The sequence below is a fragment of the Ochlerotatus camptorhynchus genome, unplaced genomic scaffold (assembly GCF_037179485.1).
Source record: "Ochlerotatus camptorhynchus isolate MF236.1 unplaced genomic scaffold, CSIRO-AGI_Acam_v1.1 ptg000002l, whole genome shotgun sequence".
Lineage (NCBI taxonomy): Eukaryota > Metazoa > Arthropoda > Insecta > Diptera > Culicidae > Ochlerotatus > Ochlerotatus camptorhynchus.
In genome coordinates this window covers 1,755,642-1,773,620 of record NW_027040494.1, presented here as the reverse complement: position 1 = coordinate 1,773,620, position 17,979 = coordinate 1,755,642, and the positions used below count along the sequence as shown (strand labels likewise).

The window sequence follows — 17,979 nt, the reverse complement described above, 5'->3', positions numbered from 1 at the left end:
TTTGATTAACGGCAAAACAGATTATAACTCGGTGATGGGTTCAAGATAGTTGGTTTAAGAAGGAAACTAAAATTATTATAAATATGATTGATGCTACAATTTGACTCTTAATTTGAAAACAATAAATTAACCTTCTCCTCGAAGTTGCAAGCTTATTTTAGATGGTCATAGATTATATTACATTATGACTAGGGTATGCCACTCTCTATGTCTGTTTAGCCGTTGAATAAGAAAAAAGAAATCCCGAAAATCAGGGGAACTCCCTGAATCCCGCCACATTCCAAGAGAAAAGGAAATCCCATTTGCACTATACGAAACGCCATATTAATGCATGGCAAGTTACATTCATCCTCGATTCTGTACATAGCATCACCCACTTCACCCTTCTTCATCGTCTCCAAATTCCGCGCCATGCAAGACGTCCTTGTCGACCGCGTGGTGCATTCTGCATACATCAACCCATACATGTAGCTCGTGGACTGTAAACAATTCTCTCCTAGCCATCCAGTTCTACCGTTTCTACTAGAGCACATGTGCTGCACTGGCTCCGAGAGAGAATCATATTCAGGAAAGTCACCCATTGACTGTGGGAGAGCGCCGCCAACGCCGAGAACATCTCCCAATCACATCAGTAGGTACCTGAATAGTAGCAGTCTGTATCGGTATATACTAACCTTACACTTGAAATTGCATAAAAGTGTTTGAGTTGCTCCGGCCGAGATTCAGTCTAATGCGGCATTTCGCGAGGTCAACAGCTGATTTTGTACCTTTGTTTTTCCACTTCGAGGGGGGGCTCGTGAGTGTTTTTCCTTTTCCTTTATTTTCGGTTTTCCCGTGTGTCCCACCGTTCTTTTTTTTTCCGATTGTGATAAACTTTTCCTAAACGAAACCTATTTTTAAGTTTTGAACCTAAACGAATCGAGTAAAACATGTTGTGCAAGTTCCCATGTGCTGCGAACTGTATTTGAAAACAAACTAAGAAGATTTGTTTGAAATTTCGCCGTCCATTGACCGTACTGTAGAACTATTTCAAGGTGCCTCGTTAGTTTTTCGGTGGTAAGAACAAAGGAGTAAAACCGCTGAAAGTGTTACGGATATTTGTGTGTTTTTATTTGGAAACTCGCGTTAATCGCGTGGCAGATGTGATACGAAATATTTACAAACAAACTAGTGTGCAGTTAGCTTGTGTTGTTACAGTGGAACGAATCACTTGGACGAATTAATGGATAGTCACTCAAGTCGGTCCAAGCAATAATTACGGTGAGTGTTAATGGCAGCATGAAGCATAGTATTATTTACTTTTAGAATTTGGAAAAAAGTGCAACGTGTACCTAGTAGAATTGATTGGTAGCATTGGTGCTATTTATAGCAATTTTGTCATCGCTCTTTTTGGCACATAGCCATTCGATTGACTGTTCCATAGCAAGCAGTTAACGCATCTTACGATGGAAAATGTAAAATTAGAATCATCAAACCCAAATTCAAAATGGGAAAAATTATATACGATTCACCTGGTTAGCAGATACATACCGCACGTCTCCATGAGAAACACCTTACAATTATAACTGCCTCAAACATTCTACCACAGACAAACAGACATAACACATTGTATGTTTCTCTTTTTAAAACATCGTCGCTAAAATATTATCGCTATCTGTTGAGTACACTGGTGTGGGCAGTACGCTGAAGATGGCGGTAGTGTGTGAATGTCAAACGCAAGGGAATTGACCATGCGCGCCACAGGTGGCGGTACTACCAACTAAGATTCTTTAAAATATACCGTTAAATGCTTGTTCGATGAATAGCTTGAGAGTGTTATGTCTAATTGTCTGTGATACTACATTCAATTTAATTTGGTTTAATTGGGTTCTTTAATTCTGAAAAATGTATCGTTTTTTATACATCATCTGAAAGAGCTTCGTTTTCGGAGCACAGCGATATTTTTTTCGAACCCACACACTTTCATCTCGATTTTTAAATCAAGATTTAAAGCAAAATCATAACTTCACTGTTTGACACTAAACTAACAAACTGACAGCTCGCTCCCATACAAAGTGACACCGAGGGGCGCTAATAAGGTGATTTTTGCAAATGTAATCGTACTTATTTAAAATAGTTCCAGTGTACCAAAATTGATGAAATTTTGGGTTTGGGTTCCATTTTTAATGCAGAATACGAATATGCATTTACCTCAATACCCTTAAAGAACCCAATTATAAGCTTAATTATAACTGATTATCCAAAGTGGACAACACACGAGCAACCATATGCCAATACTCGATAATAGAAAAAAAAAATTATTTCGTGTTTTAAGTTTCAATATTTCACCTCACTCCACTACTCTTCGAAAACAACGTAATTTAACTCGGTTAAGCCCATCAATGGGATAGAACAACTCGGTATTAACAGTCCGAGTACCAAACCTGCAAACTGCTTGGCAATGCTGTGTCACAGCACCACTGTCCCGTTATCGAGAAACGAGCTTGCTCACAGAATCGATACACAGTTTTGGTACTGTGAGCATTATGAGCCCTACGATCGAAGTGTGCTCTGCTTCAAAACGGACGTGAAAAAATTCTGCTTTCAAATTGCTCGTATATTATGTTTTCGTCGCGGTTTTCCAAGTTTTATCTGAAGATGATTTGCCAGTTTTGAAAATCGATAAGTTTTTTTGAAGAATAGTTTTTCTTTTTATGGCCGAAAGAAGGTTTTTCCAAGTGCATTTATGACCGGTATTCCGATTACAAGTACAGTCAGATTCGAAAAACAAATTATAATCCAATTTTGTGCAAGATTAGCTTGTGAGACCACCGAAGTTACGCTTTATTCAACCAGTTTTACCACTAGGGTTTTTGATCTAATTTCCGTCCTACTAAGCACACCCCGCGCTTTACCTCTCTTTTTTAAACGGGTTTGAACAAAAAATTGAATATTTCCTAGGGGCATCCCACTCTAAACTATAGCTCTAGTATCAATTAAGTATTTCCAAGTATCTGAGAAGTATTCTTAAGTATTTTTAAGTATTTTAAGATTTGGATTTTTTAATCGTAGTGACCGGTTACTAATGTAGTTGTTTGTTGTTGTATATTCCGTCAATGATTACTTTTAATCACGTATTAAAGCATAATAATACTAGTTTCAATATGTTTTAAATTAAATGAAGTAGTGTGATCATGTTTATAAGGAAGTATTGTCGCGCTCTTGTTAAATTATCATTTGATGACGGTCGAAGTGCGCCGCTCATAAGCGCGATGCAACCCCGCCCATAAGGATTCTACACAGGTGTGTAACTTAGATAGTATTTCATGGCAGCGGCTTGAGGATCGAATCCTGGATAAAGAGCCGCCGCATGTTAAATCAATGGGCGCAGTCGTACGGCTATAAACAGAGAACAGGTATAATCCCATTTTGAGAAATTATCCTGCCACACACAATATTTTAATTCTAGTTATGAAATTGTTCATCAAAAACATTTTACTTTCAGCGAACCAGTTAGAGCAGGGATGGCGAATTATTTATGATTTCGAACTGGCTGTTTAGTACGATATCAAACTTTTGAATTATATTGCTTAGCTGGAGGTTAATGGTGCCGTTGTCGTTCGAACTCGTACACTCCCGATCATAAGTTTAAGGACACCCCCAAAAAAGTATGAAAAATTTGTTATGTTCATATCTCTGTCATGTTACGTCCAATTTTCGTTCTCTTTAGATCATTTGAAAGGTATTGAATGGAACATTCCTCGTAGGCAAATTGTTCAATATAATTTTCAAATTTTGTGTGCTAAAAGTTCACCCAAAGTTACAATATTTTTCAAAATTTACTCTGAAGAATCGTGACTGATTTTCTCAGAATTGGGTTGGCCAAATTTTGGAATAAAAGGAATAGTAGAACACTTATGCTATACCATTGATACCATTCAAATAACCTTTGGAGATCGAATATTGAACGTTAAATGAGAGCTCATTGAACAAAACATATTTTCATGGTTTTTTTGGGGGTGTCCTTAATCTTATGATCGGTAGTGTAACTAGATTTCAAACTGAACTGCCAAAATAAAAGCGTATGTTGAATGTCAATTCGGCTAAGAACTATCAGCAAGCTGCATGATTATGAAATTTTTGATTTCAAGCTGGCCAAGGATGCTAGGACTACAGTGGTTATTTGCCAGAGGCCAATGAAGCATAACTACCAGCAATTCGTTGTGCTGGTGGGCTCGAAGTTGAACTAATTACAATTGCCACTGGTGGTCGTATCGTACCGCGTTTTGATAAATTTACATCGGTAAAGATGAGTTATGACGGACTGGTGAGGGAGTTGAGTGAGTATCCTGATAGCAACCGAAGGCTTTATGTGAAATCAACATGAATTTCTCACTTTTACCAGTAAGTAAGGACAAGAAAAATATTAATCTGTTCTGAAATTATAATTTAAAACAAACCATTGATATACCAAATAAAACGATTTAGTTCCAACACGTTACTTATTTGTACTAATTTCATGTAAAATAATCCTAAGTTAAAATGTATGAATTTATTTCAAACCATTCCCCAAACAGTCCAAATTAAAGTTTTAACACATAGCCGTTTCTGATGAATGATAGAATCAATTAGAGAACGGATCTGAGATTAACACGGAGCGAATATGTTGGTTTGACCATGTCCAGCGTTATTACGGCTTACATCTTATTTTGGGCCTAGTAAGCACAACCCGCCCTTTACCTCTATTTTTAGAACGAAGTTTTTCACAAAATTGAATATTCTAACTGCAGATGCTTTCCAAATTTATTGAACTTTCCGTACGTATCGTAAGATTTGATAAAAAGAAACAAATTGTGGATATATTGTTAAAAATCTAACACTGCTTCTTGACGCCAAACTCAGCCTTCGGATTCTAAACTCATATCACACTTTCTTATTGACTTCGTTCGGTAGATTTGGAACAGAAGTATCGTACCAAACGCATAATTGACTTGTTAACGCCGTAATCATGGTTTGATTTGATGTTTTCTGCTAAATAGGCCCAAAATGGGTGATTAGGCCGAAGTAGCTCTCTACCCTAATAAGCCTTAAGCAGGAGAGCATCGAAGGTTCCAAATCCGAGGAAATGTGATTCCCTTCTTATTCGGCGGCAATCTATAGGAGATGTGGCTTTGCGGATGGTGCAGAAAGCTTTCGCAACTTCTTATTCAGCTTCAATCAGCGTAAAGGCCTGAAGTTATCGTCCAACGGTCAAGAACCTAATGAACGAAAAATCCATCTTTATGGAGACATGGTTTTGGGATAGAAACATTTGCTTAGGGAATTTGCTTCCACACGCAGTTTCTTCCACAGTAACTTTTCAAATAGTTCGTTATTCTTGCTTTGAATCACATGTGAATCGGTTTGGCAATGTAATATTCCTTGAATCAAAATGGTCGCCTCCTCGATTCCTACAGAAAAGCAATAAATTAAAAAATAATACTTGATTTTTCCAAATACGCACACAAAAATTCTCGGAAGACACCGGGTAAATAATCGAATGAAATCTGTCTAGCAACGGAGGTAACAAACTAGCGCTAAATATTTCTTAAGTATTTTTAAGTATTTGCAGGTATCTTAGATATCAGTAAGAACTTTCTGAGTATAATGCGAGAAATACAAAGTTTAGAGTGGGATGCCCCTAGAATATTTCTGTCAAAGATGACTTCTAAATTTATTGACCTTTCCATACGTACCATAGGATTTGATAAAGGATCACAAATTATTGAGATATTGTTTAAAATCTAATACTGCTTCTTGATTCTAAATCCGTCCTACAAGTTTTAATTCCGTCCTAACGCATTGAAACGCCATTAGATTTTCTTCGTCCTACGGATAAACGTAGAAAAACGAGATTCGCAAGGAGCGCTTCTTTTGTTTTGAGAATAATGAGCGTAAATATTCATACAATGCGCTCTAACAGGATTTATGTTGTAGCTAATGAACTAACACATCGGAACAAACCTATTATTGATTTGTGTACGGTGAAATCATTGATATTATTGATCTTTTCTGATCGATAGAACGGAAATAGGCGATCACGACGAAGTAGCGCTCTACCCTATTTGATCCGGAAAACAACCAGCAAAATGGAGTGGCTGTTCGGTAAGAAAATGTCTTCGGACGAGATGATGCGCAAGAACCAGCGGGCTCTGAATTAAGCGATGCGGGATTTGGATCGGGAGAAGATGAAAATGGAACAGCAGGAAAAGAAGATCATCGCCGACATCAAAAAGCTGGCCAAAGAAAATCAGATGGATGCGGTCAAGATTATGGCTAAGGATCTGGTCCGGACGCGACGGACTAAACATAAACACGAGCAATGACGAGGAGCTGCATCCCAAACCCCATGATAAACAAGGAGCGGATGCATCCAACGAAACTTTTAAGCGCAAACGAATCATTACCAACATAGGAGAAAATTCGGTAGGATCCTTCCATTGCATTATTTGATGATTCTTCAATATTGTACAAATATTTACACATTACACACAACTACACATAGTAACTCGGAGCGTTTGGTACGGTATGTCCACGCATCTTTCCACCCCTGTAGATTCAAGAAATGTTCCCATTCATTTCCAAGAATCAACTTTGCGGCAAATGCAACGCATTAGTCCTGGCCGTATTGATGTTAATATCATATCTCAGATATGCTGTAAACATTAATTAGACAAGAAAAATGATCAGACCTCATCTAACCTAATCATTTTCCAGGATGCTTTCTCGTACTGACTGCGTTTGTATTAGATTAGATTAGATTAGATTAGATTAGATTAGATTAGATTAGATTAGATTAGATTAGATTAGATTAGATTAGATTAGATCTGAGCATTATGAGCCCTACCGAAAATATTGCAGTAAATATTGACGTGAATATATTTTGAGGGGTCCCACTTATAGCCTGACACCGCCACTGAATGGCATAAAATAATCCTCAATCAATACTGTCGCTCATCGCAAGTCGGCCCCATTGCGTTTTTGTCAATAGAAATGGTATCAAATGACCCATATTTTCATTATATGGATGAAATCAGCAACTTTGTTCTGAAAAAGTTTGGAAAACACCAAAACGGGTTATCCCATCACATAAGAACGTATGGTGCGATGCAAATCTAAAACGCGTTTTTCTCGGCTTGCTGGTTTGTGCTATGGGACGGACTTGCCATGAGCGGCAGAATACCTGCTAAGAAATTCGATACTAGACTAAAGGGTGATACGGTCAAAATTTGGTCAATATCAACTTGACGTATATCTTTCAATTTTGCATTTAAAAAACCTGAACACCCCTCATTTTGAAGGTGTGTGTGTGTAGAATGTTGCTCCTATTTTGATTTTGGAATTCACTCTTCAGTTGTCAAAATGCCGTCCAAGCAAGAAGAGCAGCGTATCAAAATTTTGCTCGCGCATCGCGAAAATCCGAGCTACTCGCACGCAAAGTTGGCAAAATCGCTAAAAGTTGCCAAATCAACCGTTACAAATGTAATTAAAGTGTTTGGGGAACGTTTGTCGACAGCCAGGAAGTCTTGATCGGGGGGAAATCGAAAACCGGAAGCCGCTGAGACGACAAAGAGAGTTGCCGGTAGTTTCAAGCGAAACCCTAACCTCTCTCTCCGAGATGCCGCAAATAAGCTGGGTGTATCGTCTACAACCGTGCATCGAGCCAAAAAACGAGCCGGACTATCGACTTACAAGAAGGTAGTGACTCCAAATCGCGATGATAAACAAAATACGACGGCCAAAGCGCGATCCCGGAGGCTGTACACGACGATGCTGACGAAGTTTGACTGCGTGGTAATGGACGACGAAACCTACGTCAAAGCCGACTACAAGCAGCTTCCGGGACAGGAGTTTTATACGGCAAAAGGAAGGGGAAAGGTAGCAGATGTTTTCAAGCACATGAAACTGTCAAAGTTCGCAAAGAAATATCTGGTTTGGCAAGCCATCTGTACCTGTGGCTTGAAAAGCAGCATTTTCATAGCTTCCGGGACTGTCAACCAAGAAATTTACGTGAAAGAGTGTTTGAATAAACGTCTGCTGCCTTTCCTGAAGAAACACGGTTGTTCCGTACTGTTTTGGCCGGATTTGGCATCTTGCCATTACGGTAAAAAGGCCATGGAGTGGTACGCCGCCAACAACGTGCAGGTGGTTCCCAAGGACAAGAACCCTCCCAACACGCCAGAGCTCCGCCCAATTGAGAAATACTGGGCTATTGTCAAGCGGAACCTAAAGAAGACCAAAAAAACTGCTAAGGGCGAGCAGCAGTTCAAGGCAAACTGGCTTTCTGCGGCGAAGAAGGTGGACAAGGTGGCTGTACAAAATCTGATGGCAGGGGTCAAGCGTAAGGCCCGGCAATTCGGATTTGGAAAAGCGGAAGCCTAACTGAATATTTTTCTTGAATTTTATACTAATTGAACTTGAAAAAGAAATTTAATTTGATTTTTTAAATAAACGATTTCACCGATTTACACGCGTTTTCCCTTGACCAAATTTTGACCGTATCATCCTTTATAATTGTTGCTATTCTTGTCCCGTCAGTTGGTTCTTACGATAAACTGCAATATAGAGCAGCCATGCGTGTAATGTGCGGTTTAGCTATTTTAATTGCAGTAGAAAATGAATGCGGTCGCTATGCCAGTATGAATGTCAACAAACTAGGTGAATTGTACTCACCATCGTTGGGATAATATTCTTTGGAGCGCAATAAATGATAAGAAGAGATTCTATTCTCTCGTCTTCTTTTTCCCGGGTGAAGTTTCTTGAAAAAAAAAGTTGGGGGGTGGTGTACAAGACACAGCCGCATTGTTGACGTAGGACTACGAAATTTTTGTTCGATTTTCTAGTTTGTTGTTTTGGATATTGTTTTGGAATTAAGTGAATTTCATAACTCAACTCTTTTGTAGAAAGTTGTGGTGGCCATGAAAAGGGCTGATTGTTTGGGTGGTTTTGTATAACCAGCTGACGGTTGAAGAAGTGCCTTCCAAGATTGATGTTGTCCTCGGAGTGTTGGAGGCCTTGGGCAATATGGAGGCCCTGCAATACGGTCGAGAGCATGACACGATGTTGGATTGATGATTCACCTTAGGCACGCCAAGCGCAAAACCGTCACGGCCATGGTTGTCGTCTACGCTCTAAAGCGACAGGGACGCATTCTGTACGGTTTCGGAAATTAAAACTTATCACCAATGTAACAAAACGGCCATTTTCAGGGCCACCAAGTTCATTTCAGAAAAGAGTTAGAATATAATTTATATAGAGTATCCCCTGCTTCCAAGTTTGGTTACAAGATTACAACTCTAGAGACTGCTTCAAAAAGAACTATGTTCCGTCAACTGTGTGCAAAGTTATTAATCATATTGTCGAGCAGTTTTGGGACAACCTTCTACCAGCGATTTTACGGAAATGAAACAATAAATTCCAGATTTTTCAGCATATAACAAATAAGACCCTATTTTCTCGAGGTTGTAGAAGAAAAAATATCAAAATATTGTTCCACGTTAAAGTTCGAGTGGTAGGAAACGTCATTTTAAACTGCTCGAATGATGTGATCCATTAGCAAATGAGCAGTTCGTGACCAAAACTGTGTATGCCAAGCATGGGTGTGGGTAGCATTGGTGCTCAGCACGGAAAACAAATCCAAGGAAAAAAAACAGCATTTTGTGTGGTCGTTGGGGGCGTGTGGTTTTGAATTGCCAACAAAATGTTCCGCAATTGTATCCTCCCTATTCGTACACGCCCGAAGATCGGAGGCGAATGTCACTTCGACTTGTTTCATCTAGGAACCATTCTCTGATGACTGTGTTGGGGAAGCAGGACATGCATGTACGTAATTGGTGGATTTGTTAGTTATTTAGAAGCTTTTGGACAATGCTTGACATTTATCACTTTTTCAATAGTTTCAATTTGAAAATCAACAGTCAAGAGCATTGATATCGATGCGTAGAAATGTTTCTGATCGATTGGTGATAACATAATTGAAATTGGTCCAGGGGCAGCTAAGTTATTAACGTTCAAAATCTTTCATAATTTCATTTTTCGCTTTTCATAAATTGTACCCCTATCTTCCCGAAAGACGTAGTCCTACGCAAAAAAAAAATGGTGGGGTTGTGTATAAGACACGACCGCATGGTTGACGTAGACAACGTTATGCTGTATGTGAAATTCACGTGCATTTTTCTAGATATTGATTTAAAATCCAGTAGAATTGACCTATGAGTTCGGTCCTATGCACATATTTTGGATTTCCCGAGGGATTTCCTACTTAGTAAAACTTGGTTAAATTTAGGACCTCATAAAAATGCGATATATTTGGTTCCTAAATTACAATCAGATATGAGTAAGGCTTGCTTCCGGTGATTCATTGAAGCGTCTAACAATTACCGTCATGATGGTCGATATTCCCTATCACTTCCCGTTTCCTAGGGCACAAATCTTGGATGTTTGTGACATTACGCATGAAATTGAAACTCCTTGTGTACTACACTGCAGCAAACGTGCGGCTTGTGCTTAATAGGCCTTATATGCATCATTTGGCATAAAAACACTGAGCGATTATGTGGTGCAAAAAATAGTGGCTTCCAAATCTATCACAGATTACAAATTCGACAGTGAGCATACATAAAGACGTAACCGATGATCGATTTTCTCTTTTGGTAATAACTCGCTTAGATTAACATTTCTCGGTGCGTTTGCTGTTGCTTTTGATAGCCAATACAACCTGTTACAGCACTACATTGAAAAAAAAAATCAAATAATATTCAATCTGAACATTTCATTAGGTCCTAAGTAACTTTGATCGATCCTCTTCGACGACTTTCTCTTTCGTTAATAACTTGAGCACATAATCGTTTCTACATGGGAATGTCTTTAAATGGGCGAGGGGATACAAGAAGAAAGTCGACGAATTAGAGATGAACTAGCCAACGGCTAAAAATTACCATTATAATTACCAATAAAGTTAAAAAAAAGTCGACGAAGAAAATCTTGTCCATGTTAATTAGGACCTGATGCAATGTTCAGCTTGAATTGTTTCCCTAAGCTGTAGCAATGGAAAGAGAAAATCGATGAAGAGAATCTATCATTGCAAGTAAGCCCTTTTGAACCCTCACTGTCGAATTTCAGTACCTAGTACTGAAAAAAAAACTCGACGGTACCTATTTAAATGCAATTATAAAATCTCAGATTTTTTGCTGATGGAGGCGAGGCATGGCAAGCCGTTCTATTTCAAAATTCTCCAAGTAGGAGAGACTTAGAATGCTTACCTCGTAAGTCCCTCCTCCTTGGAGAATTTTGAAATAGAACGGTTTGCTATGCCTCGCCACCATCAGCAACAAATATGGGATTTTAAAAACCGTTCTATAGCATAAATTTCCAAGTAGGATGGACTTTCATAGCTTATAGCTGCAGCTGTGTAGGGAAATCCTTTTTTCCCACCACAGAAACACCATTTTTTCTTATGCAAAATAATGGAGAATCAAATGGAGGGATTTCAAGCTAAAATATATGTTCCTATCACGAGATATTCACGATTAATACCGAAATTTCACAAAAATGTCCAACCCGTTTTGTGTGTGTGTGTGCTGCTGATTTTCACTGTTGCCCAATGCTCAGGGAACTTTCATAAATAACGTAGTAGTCAAGGGGGATAGCAAAACACGCTACGAGGAGGAAGGGGGGTTAATTGGTCAAACAAATTGAGCGTATATTATGAATTTTAATTCCAAAGCTGTGTCCCAACCCAAGTAGCAATGTTGGTCTTACGAGGGTTCTGTAGACCACAATTTAGACTTGTAGCTTGCTTTAAAACCTCGGTAAAACTTGCAATGTTACTTGAGAATGGACGAGTTAAATTTAACTCGTGGTTAAAAGTGACAGATGAGTTATCGAATAACCCTGCTATACGAGCGATGTTATTTCGGACCGACTAGAAGTTAAAATTTGATAACCGTGGCTGAGTTCTATTTGAAAACTGATCAATTTCCGGGATTTTCGAACATTGAAAATAACTTTCGAAATGTCACGTTTAACCACGAGTTAAATTTAACTCGGCAAATGGTACACAGCCCAAGAAGTATTTCTCGATTACTTTTTCGAAGGGACGTATCAGCTTTTGTAAACAACGCATTTGATCGTCGATTTGGCGTAACTGGTAGCTCACCCACGCATGCTAACACTAGCATCAGATAGAGGCAATTTTCCCCTACCTGATATAGTGGTGTTAGTATGTGGGGCAAGCTATCAGTTATGCCAAACCGACGATAAAATGCGTTGTTTATAAAAGCTGATATGTCCTTTCGAAAAGGTAATCGAGATTTGTAGTTATCATTCAGACAAGGAGCGCTTACGCCATCGAGGCGACGCCGCTACCTGCAGCCAGTGATCTCGACGGGAACGACGCGCAAAGTTCGAGGTGCAAAAGTCGAACGCTGCGCGCTTGACAAGAACCGCCTTCCTACTGCTGCTGCTGCTGCTGCTACATGCTTACCCACCGTTCGAAGCAAAAATGAGTTGAGGCTTTTTTTTCAAATAAAATTTACCTTTATTTTCTGTTTTTTATGTTTCAACATTTGGTTTAACATTTCAATTGATTAGCCTTTGGCTCTTCATCTTTGTTCTAGTTAATTGGTTATTCTAATGTGATGATTGCGTTTAGCGCTAATTTACAGAATACTCTTTATGGGATTGTTTTGGTTTGAATTAAAAAAAAATGATAACCTACCTACTTGAGCACAGGAACCTGCCTAACTACTTAAACTAGGTTGCCAAATCACGAATGATCTGGTGGTTTGATCGCAGAACATCCAGGCCTGATTGTAGTTTACTCGCCAGAGCACGGATCACTCGAACCTTATAGATGATGGAGGTGTCATCTGCGAACATTGACAGGATACCACCACCCGGCAGGGGAGGAACATCTGACGTGAAAATGTTGAATAGGATAGGCCCAAGCAAGCTACCCTGAGGGACCCCTGCATCAACGTTGAACGTATCAGAGGGGACATTGTTCAAGTAGACCTGGAATGATCTGCCCGACAAGTAGTTTTTGATGATCTTCACGAGGTAGATCGGAAAGTTGTATCGATGCAGCTTGTACACTAGACCATCATGCCAGACATTGTCGAACGCCTTCTCGACGTCCAACAATGCCATGGCAGATGTATTGGAAACGGACTTATTCCGCTTGATGATGTTAGTAACCCGTGCGAGTTGGTGGATGGTAGAGTGGCCTTTCCTAAACCCGAATTGCTCTTTGAGAAAGATGTTATTGTTATTTGAAAACACCAGCAGACGGCTGAGTATCAACTTTTCGAATAGCTTCGAGATGGAGGACAAGAGGCTGATGGGGCGATAGCTTTGGGCACTGGTAGGATCCCGGCTTGTGTATTGGACTCACTTTGACTAACTTCCAGCATGCAGGGAAGTAGCCAAGCTCCAAACATTTGTTGAAGATAATGGTAAGATGGTTGAAGAACTTGAACTCGAGGTTGACTTCACCATCCATACCCGCAGCCTTCATGTCTTTAGTGCTTCTAATAGCTGCATTCACCTCATCAACCGATATTCTACTATCATCATGCTCTACTATGGGGGTGTCAGCGACTCTAGACATTGCCTCCAGTACGGCAGGCCCATGGGGGCTCACCATGGTTTGGCCAAGATTATGTGAAATCACAAATGTTTGCCAAGGGCATTGGCCTTTTCAACTGGGGTTATGAGTAGGGATGGGCCAAGTTCTGGTCAACAGAGAAAAGCGGAGGGATCGGTCTCGACTTATTTTTCAAAATTCATTTTCCAAAATGGTTTTGCGCAATCTGGGAGAGAGCGAATCCTGTTGGCAAAATCGTTATTTCTGAGTTCCACCATCCTGGCCTGGATAATTTTGGTTAGCCTATTGACATTGGTCTTCAAGTGGGGCAGCCCAGAACGCTGGAACTGCCTACGAATGGTGTTACGGAGCCTGATAAGATCTTTGGTTGGGCTGTCAAGGTTCAGAGTATGACTCACCTGTCTGGATGCTGGTACGTGTTGCTCCCTGGTACGGGATTCGCCTCTTCGATGGTTTGCAGACACTGATCGACTTCTTCGAACGACTACGGTAGGACGTCGTAATCGATTGCTGTGTCCACACAGCGCTGATACTGCTGCCAGTTGACACGATGGTAATTTCACCAGGAAACTTGAAACCTATTGGCCGAGGAACCTACTTCGGCCACCACCGGATAGTGGTCCGAACTCAGTTCCTGATAGGCGATAGGTTGAGAGATGTTATCGCCAATGTTACTGATGGAGATGTCGATGGTAGCATGAGCTCCGGATCGACTCAACCGGGTGGGAGTGTCCGGACACAGGATGTTGTAGTGGGCTTCCTGCAGATCGTTGTATAATATTGTGCCGTTCTGGTTACGCCGAATATTACCCCAGGCTTGATGCTTGGCGTTCAGGTCGCCAGCGATGACGAAATTTTGCCGCCGTCGTGTTAGCTTGATGATGTCTCTTCGGAGGTCTGCGGCCGAGCCGTCCCTAATGTTGGTTTGCTTGGGGCAGTAGACCGCGATGATGGTGATTGGACCAAGCGATGTGCTCACCTTAACTCCGATTGCTTCGATAATTTTCAGCTGGAAGCATGGTAGTAGCCGGCAGCTGATGTTCCGTCTCGCAGCGATGGCCACTCCCCCTCCCCCGGAGCTGGTGCGGTCAAGCCTTACGAGCCTAAAGTCGGGAAGGAAGACGTTCAGCTCGGGCTTCAAGTGAGTCTCGGTGATGACGGCTATGTCGATGTGCCGTTCGTTGAGAAAGTCCACAAACTCGATGTTTTTGCTCTTCAAGGAGCAAGCATTCTAATTTACGATCTTGATGGCTTCACGGTCCATACTTAGTGACAAGGGACAGGGCAGCGTGTAGCTGTTCAGATCGAGTCTTGCATGTGCGCATGATTATGATGACCTCCGTCACGAGCGTCACAAGTTCCTCCGAGGTGAACGGAGAATCGTCGACAGATTCACCTGAGACAGCACCAGCGTATGATAAACCAGGGGCAGTGGATGAACCTGGAATTGGCTGGGCCGCAGCAGCAGCGAGACGATGCTGAACTGTCCGACTGTTGGGAACCATTTGGATATTCGCAGGATTGACTTGTTGGTTGTTGAGAGGAAACGGGGCTATGTTCGGAACATGTCGATGGGGCTGGAGAGCTGGGTACTGGACTTCCGTGAGTACAGGAGGTGAACGATGATTACGGAGGCGACCAAGCTAGTTGTTGATTGTGACCTTCCGACGGATATTAATGAACTCCACTCGCTTGGGACATGGTTAGTACGGTACGTCTCCGTTCTATGATTTCCTGTGGATTTAATGTAAACCACTGTCTTTATTTAGTAAAATTATTCATTGCAATCTACATTTAACATTCAATAACCGCGGTACACAGTAGGCCTGGCCGCTTATTATTTGTATCACATAGCTACTAGCGACTAGATAAGCTAGTAGCATTAATATTGACAAGGAAAATGATGGATGTATTTCTATAATTTTCCAGAATTCTTTCAAGTACTGGCTGTGCTTGTGTAGACTAGACTAGGCTAGATTTATTGTTTATCCACAATTTTTTACGGACACTGAACAAACATACTAATTTCAATGTTTTACTTCCCTGTAGTTAATTGATATGTTCAATAAAAAAATTAAATAATAATTGAATCATTAAAAACATGTAAATGTCACTCTCATGAGTAGAATGACATATGTATTATCGAATACTGGTGAAATTAATTAGTGAAAATAGCTTAAAAGTGTTGTGTTGAAATTATACTAATGAATGGATGTTTTATCATATTGAATCCCCATCGTATCAAGCTGTAATGTATTCACAAATGTTTTACGGTACCCACAAATATGACTGTTTGCTACGTTCAATTTTGTGAAAACCAACAAGCAAGCCGGAAGAACAAATATTGATAATGCAATCCTCATCGCTGATTTCCTTCTCTGTTCTGCATGATCGAATTAAACATTCAAGTTCTGCCAACTATTTCACTTCATACCGCAAGTCTTCAAAATATGTCCATATCCATCACTCGATTGCAACACTATATAGTGACGAAAAAATCACTCATCCGATCGTTAGTCATTCGTTACCTTTTGTTAATAACTGCGCCAAGCCGTACTGCTTGTTCATATAAATGCAATCGATTTAGCATTATTCCCGCTATTAGCACCTCGCTTACCGTGCAGTAGTTTCTTATGAATGGACTGGTAGAAAGTGAGAATAAAGAAAAGCCCAGCTGGCTTGAAATTCCCACAGTCTGTTCGTGCAAAACCACCGCCGCCACCCAACGGCCGCCGCAGTCGTCATCGTCGTCAGCAGCGTGGGGTGTTAGAACAGTGAAAGGGACGCGCTACCGGCTTGTGTAGATCGATAATCAATTAGTGTCATGTTTCCACTAACCATCATCGGTTCCGATGATGCTCAATTGAAATTGCGAGATTAAGTCACCGTTACGTAAGTTCAAGGCTCCGTATGTTTCTACGTTAGTGTAAGGAAGTACAAACCAAGACGAATTCGCTGTAATGTTAACTAGCTAATGAAGCAGTGTACCTAGTTCCGTTCCGGCGTCGGCACAAAGAATCCCAAGCTGTCGAGACTCTGTTCTAGTGCCGTTATCAAGTGATGAGTTTCCTAATCGCTGTCTGGCTAATTATCAGACAGTTGATTTAGCATAACTGGTGGCAGCGTCATTACGTACAGATTCGCTTTTTAAACATTCCCGCTCAGACACTTCCGATGTAGCCGATTCACGGGTTCACAATGCTAAGCTTTAATTGCAACATTTACGCACGGCATGCTTTTTTCACGAAAAACAATTAAGAGAAATTATGCGCATAGATACCTTTGCTGAGTAGGGCGTAAGAATAGCTCTGAACACCTCATCGAACCCAGACGCTCGGATTCAATGTTGGAGATATCACGAACCAGGAAAACTATAGTAGGTATTCGTCACTTTAACACTCTTAGGTTATTCGTGGCTTTTCCGGGGATGAGATTTGAACTCGTGACGAGGTATGGATGCTAACCACTACGCCGAGCCCGTCTCCTTTGACGATAACATTTGTAGTAGGACGTTTGTTAGCTGAAAGCACACAAAACATGAGTTCCATGACCGCAAGGGTTTTCACGTCTTAATTGCTACAATAGTAAGCTCGGTAGATACATTGCCGTTGCGAAGCCGGCCGGCTGGCACGCACATTCGTCTCCGAGATTGTATTTATTGTCGTCATTTCAACGTAGCGTAGGTAGGGTAGAGCGCTACTTCGTCGTAATCACCCATTTCCGTTCTACCGAGCACAAAACATCAATATTGTCAATGATTTAACAATGCACAAATCGTTAATAAGTTTGTATCGATGCGTTAGTTCCAGAGCTGGTAAATATCACGGCCATCATTTGACGATGAGACAACAGGTCCTCTCACTATCACGAGACCACACTACCTATCATTAGCTTTCTTGTCATTTTTCGATGATCAAGCACTCATGAGAATAATTCTTATGCGGTTTTGACATCTACATTTCTAACTGATTTAGATGAATTTAAGCAAACTACCGTATGTAATCGGTAGAGAGGATATATTATTAAAATAATAAAATACAAACTTTAATAGTATTAAATGAGCTAGTAATAACGATGATCACAACACTGTCACGTTCTGTCATGACGAAAAATTCGATGAGATTTTGAAGAAAATCTCTATCATCGTTTTCTCATCCAATGATAGTGACAGAAGTATCTCTGAAAATATCGCGTGAGATCTTTCATTGAAAATGACATTTGCCAGCCCTGGTTAGTTCATAAGTTACAACAGCTACAAGCAATCCTAGCGAATTATTTTTTCTACCTTCATCCGTAGGACGAAGGAAATCCAATGCCATTTCAATTAGTTTGAAATAGAAACTTGAAATAGAAAA

At 40.5% G+C, this 17,979-nt stretch overlaps 1 protein-coding gene across 1 annotated transcript in view; it reads left to right on the top strand.

Annotated features, from left to right (window-relative positions):
- Positions 1-739: 739 nt before the first annotated feature.
- The window catches only part of Mdr49 (Multi drug resistance 49), a 70,812-nt gene continuing 53,572 nt past the window's right edge, over positions 740-17,979 (top strand). Inside the window, exon 1 of the mRNA XM_065223151.1 lies at positions 740-1,260. The gene's annotated coding sequence lies outside the window, so the exon portion shown is untranslated. The remainder of the gene's footprint in view (positions 1,261-17,979) is intronic.